Here is a 10757-nt window from a genome sequence, read left to right as displayed (position 1 = left end):
CCTCCCGCCATTTTGTCTCCACGCCCCGCATTTTGGCTCCAATAAAAAATATTTGGCTTTTATTTCCACCAAGAACCTTTTTTTAAAAAATTCTCAACATGATGAAATAGTTCAGAATTCAGATCTAAGACTCAAAACAGTTGAACTTCGTCAGGGCGCCTCTGCACCCCCTCCCTAGTCATACATAAACAACATGTAAACATAAACTTTGAATACTTTCTTTAAAAATAATATTTATAAAAATTCTGATTAAAAAAAAATACTTTTTCATGGCAAGATATTACAAATCATATCACATTGAAGAAAAAATCTGTTTTATTTAACACATTTTGACAACCAAATTCTTATTCACCAGGAAGTTCTAAAGATTGGCAGTTTTTTTTTTGAAAAATTTTAGAAAAAAATGGTCAAAGTTTTGAATAAGTTTACAAAAATAAAAAAAATCAGTTGAGAAAAACAATTTAAAAAAAATATAGCGAATTTCTAATTGCAATATTTGTATGTATGCTCGACTACATATTTGCACTATTCTAGAAAATACTGACTGAAATATGCAGGCGCGCAACTAGACATTTGGTTAGGGGGGGGCTAGGTGGAAATATTTCGCGCGAAGCGCGAAAAATTTTTTTGGCCCCCCCCCCTTAACATTTTTAGGGGGGGGCAAGAAAAATGTGTGTTATACTTAAACAATAAAAAACTAACCTTTATCTTTTTTTATTTTACGATAAGAGCTCTTAAATTTCCTCAGGGTCAGGATTCATGAATCGCTAAATTGCAAAACAGGGTGGACTTCGTCACTTCTTGCCCCCCCCTACAGGGGGGGGCAAGACTTCTTTAGGGAGGGGCATGCCCCCCCCTTAATCAGGCTAGGGGGGGGCCTGGCCCCCCTGGCCCCCCCCCTAGTTGCGCGCCTGGAAATATGTAAAATAATAACACAGGAAGGAACTGAATAAAAAGAAACAATGGTCTGATGTTATTGTTATGTTTAAAGGGAGTGACCGGCTATGTAAGGTAGTTTTGTGCAGTGTTGTGGAAAACTTTTTTCGGATTCATTTGAGACATATTAAACTTTTTAAAGATCTGTAAATCCTGAGTTTGAGCGCAAATTCGACGTTCATAACTCCTACTTTGGGGGTGGATACGTTTTCAGAAATATTTTTTTTTTCATTAGTAAATAACGACAACGAAAAATAAAGTAAAAATTATACAGTAGTCTAAATAGATGGTTAGGAACAAATTTTCCCAAAAGAAATTTGTCAATAAATCAATGCTAAAATCGATTATTTCTTTTCATTATTATAATGAATTTCTAATTTTCTTTGAATTTATTCGCAGATTTCTTCAAATTCTTCGTCGTCTTTTCAATAATAATTCTAGAAAATCTGGGAAAACTTTGTGAATAATGAGAAACCAGAATAATGAGATGATAGAAACTAATAATTGAACAAGATTACTTATTTTCGATGATAAGATTAATTTTTATGTTCTCAACATGTTCCTATACATGACGTCTGTAGTTTTTTGTAGAACTTTTTTACATCTTATGTAATCGTTATTTAGTAATTTAAAAAAAAACTAATTCTGAAAACATATCCACCCCCAAAGTAGGAGTTTTGAACATCGAATTTGCGCTCAAACTCAGGATTTACAGATCTTTAAAAAGTTTAATATGTCTCAAATGAATCCGAAAGAAGCTTTCCACAACACTATATACTCAGTTCAACTATCTTACATAGCCGGTCACTCCTTTAAAAAGTGTAAAACATAGAATATTTATAATCTTGATTTTACACAATTTAAAAGAAGAAAAAATTACGATGTTGCAAACAAATCAAAGCATGATGACATTGTGCATGCATATTTTCTAACTTTTCGTATGCAGTCTTAGAATTGCATTGTGGATAACAGGAAAAAACAACAAACATTTTACATATATGGTGTAACCCTTAGTTAATTCATCTGTTGGATCGAATCTTTAGTTGGATTATGAATAGGACGGATTTCTCCAGGTGGTATTTTGACACTAGAGGTGGAGGACGGATAGGAAGATGAGATTTAATAATTATCATAGTTTTCATAATCACCGTAATCACAACCTGACCCCTCGCAATCTTTCTCCTAAATAATTCAATTTAAACCAAGGTTCTTTAAAAAGGTTGGTTACTCTTGATGGGCTCCAATGTACGGAAAATGTTGTCTCCTTAGCATAGATAGATAAAATCCGCATAAGACGTCACTGATTATAGAGGCGGCGTCAAGTCTGACGTCATATGCGGATTTTATCTATTTTTGCTAAGGAGACGACATTTTCCGTACATTGGAGCGCATCACAAGTATCCAACCTTATTAAAGAACCTTGATTTAAAAAAATATTTTTCTAGTACCGATGGCGTAAACAAATCTTTTTGTCGTAGATTTTGCGGTTCTGGAAATCTTCTTTAAAATCTTCTGTTTTCTTTAATTCCAAATGACGTTTCTAACGAGTCTAACTTGCCATCCGCTACTCCACTCCCCGCCCCGCACACTCCCCCCTCCTACTTTTTGGGACAGACCTAACTGTAATCAATTGCAGTGTATTTCCGTTTTCAAGTCTATTCCTTTTTTCCTTCCTAGCTTTTATGGATATTTTAAATTTTACTTTTTAATGGTTTTTTTTAAATTTCACTTTATACTAATAAATACCCACCTCTCCCCCCCCCCCCCCTCCATTTCGAATGTTAGTGAAGGCACTATGGACTATGCTTGAGAAGGACTATGGCACTACTAAGACCACTAACACTTGTCTTGAGAAAGAACATGATGACGGGAATTATGTTTGCGAGTATAATATGCAAGCTCACTTGTGTAAACACTTCCTAATTTCATGCAGAATCTACAGGTCATGCAAACGAACATATGTTGTTGTTTGATATTTTATGATTGCACGGGGTTTATTAATAATTAATATTTTAAATCCCCTTTCTGTATTCCTGGTTTTGCGACAGTATCGATAATGATTTTTACACTGTACACAAAAATTAAAGTTTTCCCCCAAGTTCTCTCTTGAGTCTTCTGTGCACCCCCCCCCCCCCCTTATTAACATATTTTGGCAACCTCGCGTAAATAAACTTTAAAAAGTTCTATAATTCAGCAGTAGTTTTATTCAACGAAATAAAAACTACATGAATGCACGAAGTTTGTGAAATCAAATCAGAACATAATAGAAATATAATTAAAACAGTAAATGTAACTTTTTCACTTACCCCTTCTTCATGAGTTTCAGACTCATCCCCTATACAATAAACACTTTCAATTTTAAGTAAAATGAACATGCCACAGGGTATCCCACATCATCATATTGGATCGTGTTATAGCTTTAAATTGCAATTTTCGGGACTATTCAGAAGATCTGAAAAGAAAGAATCATTAAAAAATTGTATATTGCTAATATAAAGATTTGCTTGCAGTAAATACTAGGATTTTGGAGTATTATGTGCGTATTTTAGCGTTGTAAGCTTAGAGATAATCTAATATGATATGAGACGCTATGTGCAAATGGTGTCAGACAGAACCTGAGAATTTAGGGACGCAAATTCTAAATCGTCTTTGATCCAAATCCACACCTAAAACAATTCACACCGAACACAGCTTTGGGATTTTCAAAATGGGGTCTAACGTTTTTGTACTTTGAAAAATGTCCTGATTCCAATTTACTAAATAACATCAAAATTGTTAAAATACTTCACAGCTTTGTCGTTTGAAAATTTAAAAACGGGAGACCACATTAAGAAAACATAACACGTATAATCTTTTTTTTGCTAACACTCTTAGTCATAATTCATCTTTCGACACCATTTAAACCCAATTGATATAAGTCTCTGAAAAGATATCATAATTTTTTAATCATTATTCTAATCGTTAGCTTGCATATTTTCTACGCACCTCTATAGACATTGAGATAATTTGTAAACATTAAATAAAAAAGAAAATTATTTTCTACGCACATCTAGGCATTGAGATAATTTGTAAACCTCAAACAAAAACAAAAAAATTTCTACGCAACTCTAGGCATTGAGATAATTTGTGAATATTTAATAGAAAAGAAAATTATTTTCTACGCAAATCTAGCTAGGCATTGAGATAATTTGTATACATTAAATAAAAAAGAAAATTATCTCTAACTAAAATATTTTCGGGATAAAGATTTTACAGAAGAGTTTGCTAAATAAAATGTGGATTACTCTGACGAGAGAGAGAAACTAATAACGTCATATCATATTGAATAATCTGTTCTAAAATCTATCGTTTAAAAAAACATATTTTCAAAACCATTTCCTTCATTTGTCTATATTGAAACCCTTTAGGGGCCTAAGGTAACAGAGAAAATCTGTGAACAAGACACTATTCCAATCCATTAATCAGGTCTTCAATAAAACTTTTAAAAAATTCAAATTCTTTTATGAAGTTTAAAAGTAATAATGTTAAAGGTGTTTAATTTATTTTTGGCCCTGTTTAAGTGCAAATTTGTTGGGATACTTTTTTTTTCACCTTGGATACAGTTTTGATTCTAATATAGGGCACATTTTTCTGCTTTTTGGAAACAAAGACAACATATAAAAAGGGAAAATTTGAATGTTAAGGCATTGTCACCCAGCCAAGAATGCAAACACAATGAAAAGATTACTTGGAGAAGTAGGGATAGGTGAAGTAAGGGAAGAAGATAGTGAGGAGGCAGGTGAAACAGCATCAGGCTCAGTTTTGGTTTTAGCTCAGGAATCTGAGCTTCTCAGGGAGCAGTCATCTTCAAGGTTGAAGGCCATATTAAGAGATTATGGGTACAACATGAAGAGCAGCTCTCAAGTTAGAAGCCTTACCTCAGAGTCAGCTTCACAGGATCCTGGGTCTGCCCAGGACACTCCATTAGGGGCTGAAGGCACCACTTCACCACCCCCTCAAGAATTAGTCAGTTAGTAAGAACAGAAATAGGCTCAATTAGAACTTCCAACTTGCAGTTGAACCCATTGCTTTAAGGGGTGGTATGGAACTTAAGTATTAAACCTTGTATCTTAATTGTTTTAAAAACATCTTTTTTTCACTGTGATGATTTAATTTCTGTTTCTCATGCATAATTTGAGTCGTTTGTTTTGAATATCATTTAAAAGCACATTATTATGATAATTTTATTTCCAGGCAATATGGCTAATATGGGGGAACCTTCAAAACCATCAAGTGAATTGGGGAAACTTCGGGAAAAATGCAGGGATCTAGTCTCACAGAATGAAAGGTTAATGGATTCGGAAATTCAGTTAAAAAAGGAGAGGAAATTACTTGACAATGAGGTAGCATCACTTAGAAAGGAGCTTAATCTCAAAGATTCCAAACTGATCAGGGCCTCTGCACAGGGTGCTATCAACAATACTTCTTCCGCAGTGCAGGAGGGTTTGATAAAGGAGCTTACGATCAAATTTGAGGGGGCTAAAGAAGATTGTGAGTTGGCAAAGAAAGAGGCATCACGTTATAAGCTTTTATACAAGGAAGCTCAGGCTCTATATGCGGATCAAATTAGGGTTGGTATTCTTAAGAAAGATTTCCCAAGTCAGAAAAAAGAAGTGTTCAACCAAATTCAATCTATAATGAACCCCCAGGAATTCATTCCTCCCCAAAGCAAACGCATGATCCAGGAAGCCCAAGGCCTAGATGACACAATCAGCTCAGTTAAATCCAACATCATGAGCAATCTGGATAGACTGGGGGAGAGTCACACTAAACTAGCGTTGAATATAAAAAAAGAACCAGATCTAAGACTCAAAACAGTTGAACTTCGTCAGGTTTTTCAGACTCAACCAGACGGTTCTCTCTCTTTGGTGTCCTCAACTCCAGTATTCAAGCAGGAGAAAATGGATTATGACATCATTGAACTGGATAGTGACTGATCATTATATTATTAGGCTTTTAGTAGGGTTAGACCTTGTTTCAATATCTAATTCCTCTGTTTAATTTTATTTAGCCTCTAAGTAGGAATAGTCCTTATTTCAATTTCTAATTCCTCTGATAATTTCAGACGCAATGCCTAGGAACAAAGAGAAAAATAAACTCCGTCATGAAAATCATAAAGCAGCTATACGCAACTCTAATGTTGTTAAACCACTTTGCTGTATATCAGTCAACATCAATGGCCTATCAGTTTCAAAAATAAGGGATCTAGAACTTCTATTAGAAAGGTTAGTTTGGGTTAAGAGACAGCTCTTTTGTCTAAGTTTCTTATTTTCAAAGCTTTTAAAATCCTTTGCCACAGAAACAATTTTATGCATTAGGATTCACTCAGTTATTTTTTTTTTAATTTGGTGTATATCATAATTTTTAAACTTTGAAAAGTGTTTAATAGTCAATATACCTTCTATATAATGACTTGGACTTTACCATGATGCCAAAGAGAGTTTTATCATTTTCCCACAGAAACAATTTTATGCATTAGGATAGGATTCACTCTGTTTTTTTAAATTTGGTGTATATCATAATTTTTAAACTTTGAAAAGTGTTTAATAGTCAATATACCTTCTATGTAATGACTTGGACTTTACCATGATGCCAAAGGGAGTTTTATCATTTTTAAAGTTTAAACTCTTTTAATGTGCCTATCAGTTGATATATCTTTTAAGTAATGACTTGGACCTCATCATGATGTCAGAAGTAAAAATCAAAGAAGGGGAGAGATTGGAAGATTTCGAGGTTAAAGGATATAGACAAGAAGCTCACCTGAGATCTGATCATGAAGAGGGTGGGATAATAGTCTGGATTAAATCCAATAAAGGCCTTAACATGGAAGTATGGGAAAGTTTGTCATCATCTGAGACAGTATGGTTGAAGTTTGTTCCAGGTTTCCAAAAGTTTGCGATCTGTCAAGTCTATTTACGAACCAACAAAGGCAAAGATCATATACACTATTCTGATAATAAGAAACTCCTAGAGCAGCTCAGAGAAGAGGTTCAATGGTTTGAGGCCAGAGATTTTGGAGTTGTTATTCTGGGGGATTTTAATGCTCATACTGGGAATGAACCTGTACTGGGATTCAAGTCTCACACACATGATGTAAACAATAATGGGGCCCTCTTGATAAATTTCTGCAAGGAGATGAACCTGAGTTGTTTAAATACTATACCTTGGATTAACCTGATTTCAGAAACACCAACTTTTAGAAGAGATTTTGGCCATGGTTTAATTGAATCTATCATAGACTATGGTTTAGTTTCTCAGAATCTTCTGCCTAGCATTGAGATTTTTGAGGTTCAGGCAGACAAAGGTTTGGAAATGGATTCTGATCATGCTACAATGTTCTTGAAGATTAGAGTAAAGTTTAGAAAAGTGGAGCAGGTCCAAACAGCACATAACAATCAGCTTAGAAGGATAAGGAAATGGGATTGCTACAAGAGAGTCTTGGATAAACAGATGCAGAGTCAGGGGGGTTTTGAGGGACTATCATCAGATGAACAGGAAAGGTGGTTGAAAGGCAGAATGCGAGCTGCGGGCATGTCCTTAACTTCCCCAATCAATAATGCAGGAATAAAGAAAAGGCGGTTGCCAAAGGATTTAGAGGTGTTGAATAAAAATGTCAGGGTAGCCAGGAGAATCTATAATTCACTAGACAGAAGATTGAGATCATCTGAAGAAAACTCAGTCCTATGGAAACAGTGGCAAGATTTAAGAAAAAGGTTCAAAGCCAAATTTTACATAAACCAACTAAGAGTCAGGCGTAAAACTAGGGCTCTCCTACGAGCTAGGGGACCCAAGGCTCAAAAGCTCTTCTGGAATTTAGTAGCAGGGAACAACAAAAGGAAAATAGGAATAGATATACTGGAGGAGAATGGAACAGTCTATACAGAACCAGAAGACAAAATAATAATTGTGGAAAAGTTTTTTGTTAAAAAATTCAAGGCTTCTGAATCCAAACCTAATCCTCTTGAAGAGCCTAATGATGATGAGGAGACAACCTCTAGACTAGGTAAACCTTCCAGAGTGCTTAATCATAAAGATGCACATGAAATTTGGAAACCCATCACATTTCTTGAGCTTGAGAGCAATATGAAAGAGTTGGATGAATCTAAAGCGGAAGGGAATGATGGGATCACCAATGCCATGATAAAGAACCTGCCAGATAATGCAAAGTTAAAACTAATGGAGATTTACAACAATATCCTTCTCTCAGGCTGCGTTCCAGAGGATTGGAAGGCTGGGGAAGTTATTCTAGTTCTCAAGAAAAATCCTCCCTCTGACATTGAAAACTACAGGCCCATTACCTTAATTTCATGCATTAGCAAGCTAATGACTAAAATTATGGCTAAGAGGATTTCAGCCGCAGTTGAATCCTCTGGAATTTTAGGCCCTGAGCAGCAGGGTTTCAGGAAAGGCAGGAAGTGTGAGGACAACATATTTATTCTTAATTCACTGCTTGCAAAAAGAGAAAAGAAAAAGTTAGTATCCCACTTAATATTTCTAGACTTAAAGGAAGCTTATGATAGGGTGGATAGGCCCTCTCTATATAAGAAACTCAGTCAAATGAACTTCCCTAAATCATTTATAGATCTCCTTCAGTCATATTACAGTAATGATTATATTTCATCTGCGTCAGCGGGGAGATCAACAGGCAAGCTCTACTTGACAAGAGGGTTACGTCAGGGATGCAATCTTTCTGCAATTCTGTTTGTGCTTTATATGTCTGAGCTTGGGAACAGACTTAGAAGAGCTGGAGTGGGGATTGAGTTGACCGAGAACTTATTACTCAGTTTTTTAAAGTTTGCAGACGACATTCTGCTCCTCTCAGGGTTGTGGTCAGAGATGATGTTTCTAGTCTGCATTGTGGAGAAATGGTGTGTTGACTTTAAAATGGTTATCTCTGTAATAAAAACCAAGGTAGTGACTCCCACAAATGTTTATCCCTGGAAGATTATGAATCTACTCACAAATGCTTATGAAGATGTTGAAAAACTTGAGCAGTTCAAGTACCTTGGGTTACTGCAAAAGTTTGGAGCAAATGCAACCATCTCCTGTAAAGCCATAAACAAACTTGAAAAAGCTATCATGTACAAGAGGAACATCTTAAGAATTAAAAGACTAATTCCAGATAGAGTAGATGTGTATCTAGCCATGTGGAAGAACATTGCCCTTCCCAGTATCCTATATGGCCTAGAAGCCATCCCTTTTGACAGGATCCAGGAGGAAAAATTAGAGCAAATCCAGATCTCTCTGGGTAAATGCATTCTTGGTGTTCGGGATTCAACTGCTAATGTTGTCGTATATTCAGAGTTAGGCTTAAAACCAGTTTCTCTCCTTATTACAGAAAGGAAGATTAGGTTTGTGCTGACAATTTTGGGAAACAGTTACAAAGGCAGTGAGCTGGTGAAACTTATCATGAATGAGCACCTGTCAGAGCAGAACTCTCCTTTCTACACAGATCTGGGAAGAAGATTGAACCCAATAAATTTGAAGCCTGAAAACTTCTCCAAATCTTCAGTGATCTTTTTGCTGAAGAAGGAAGTTGAGATGATCAAAAACCAAATTGCAGGTCTGAAATGCTTAAATGCCCTCCCTCTCCCAAAAGTATGGTGGCGCAAGCAGTTCTATATCAAGGATGAGACTTGGTCAAGGATATTGACAGAATTCCGCTGCGGTAATGCAAGGCTTGGGAACAGGGACAACAGCTTGACTGAAGTAGCAGTACACAATGGGCAAGGTCGAGTTGTAAATTGCCCTCTGTGCCTCTTAGGTCCGAACAATGAGTCTCACCTTCTTATTGGTTGCCCAGCTATGGGCCAAATTAGAAAATCTTTGTTGGTTTCTGATAAGGTCTCCCTGGATTTGTGGATTACAACAAACCGAAGGCATAATCTTAGTAACACTGACCTAGCAAAAGTGTTCCTTGGAGAAGAAGGGGACTTGAAACTTGGGGATTTTGTGTCCAGAGGATACCTGTTATTAGACCTTCGAGTCATTTCTAATGAAAATATATGAACGCCTAGATCTGTAGTTGATGATGAAGACCCCGAATAGAGGTAAGAAATGTCACCCCCTTTTTCCTTTTTTCTAGGAATTTCAGATATAAATCCATATCCCAATTCTATAACACTCCTTACTAATCACATATTCATTTCCAATAGTCATTGAAAAAATATTAATGTTTATCCGATTTTTTAAAAAAAATGCCAACCAGGCATTATGAGGACATAATGAAGCTGGTGGACTGCTTTTGTAGCCGCTTAACACTGGGCTACACTGTTGTAGTTTACAGTGACAAGAAGTAGGGACATAAAATAGATTCAATACCTATTTTGTGACCAATTTCGAAGAGCCAGCCTAAATTTGTCTTATGTCTTATTACTAAAACCAAAAAAAAAACCGGGATAAAGATTTTACAGAAGAGTTTGCTAAATAAAATGTGGATTACTCTGACGAGAGAGAGAAACTAATGACGTCATATCATATTGAATAATCTGTTCTAAAATCTATCGTTTAAAAAAACATATTTTCAAAACCATTTCCTTCATTTGTCTATATTGAAACCCTTTAGGGGTAAGGTAACAGAGAAAATCTGTGAACAAGACACTATTCCATCCATTAATCAGGTCTTCAATAAAACTTTTAAAAAATTCAAATTCTTTTATGAAGTTTAAAAATAATAATGTTAAAGGTGTTTTTCCTGAAGTAAGAACTACTGCAACAATTATGACTATTACAACTACAGTTAATACAGCTACAGCACTGAACCACTGAAAAAAATGCGTTTT

This window comes from Eurytemora carolleeae, unplaced genomic scaffold, assembly GCF_000591075.1.
Source record: "Eurytemora carolleeae unplaced genomic scaffold, Eaff_2.0 scaffold142, whole genome shotgun sequence".
Lineage (NCBI taxonomy): Eukaryota > Metazoa > Arthropoda > Copepoda > Calanoida > Temoridae > Eurytemora > Eurytemora carolleeae.
This window is presented reverse-complemented; position numbering follows the sequence as displayed.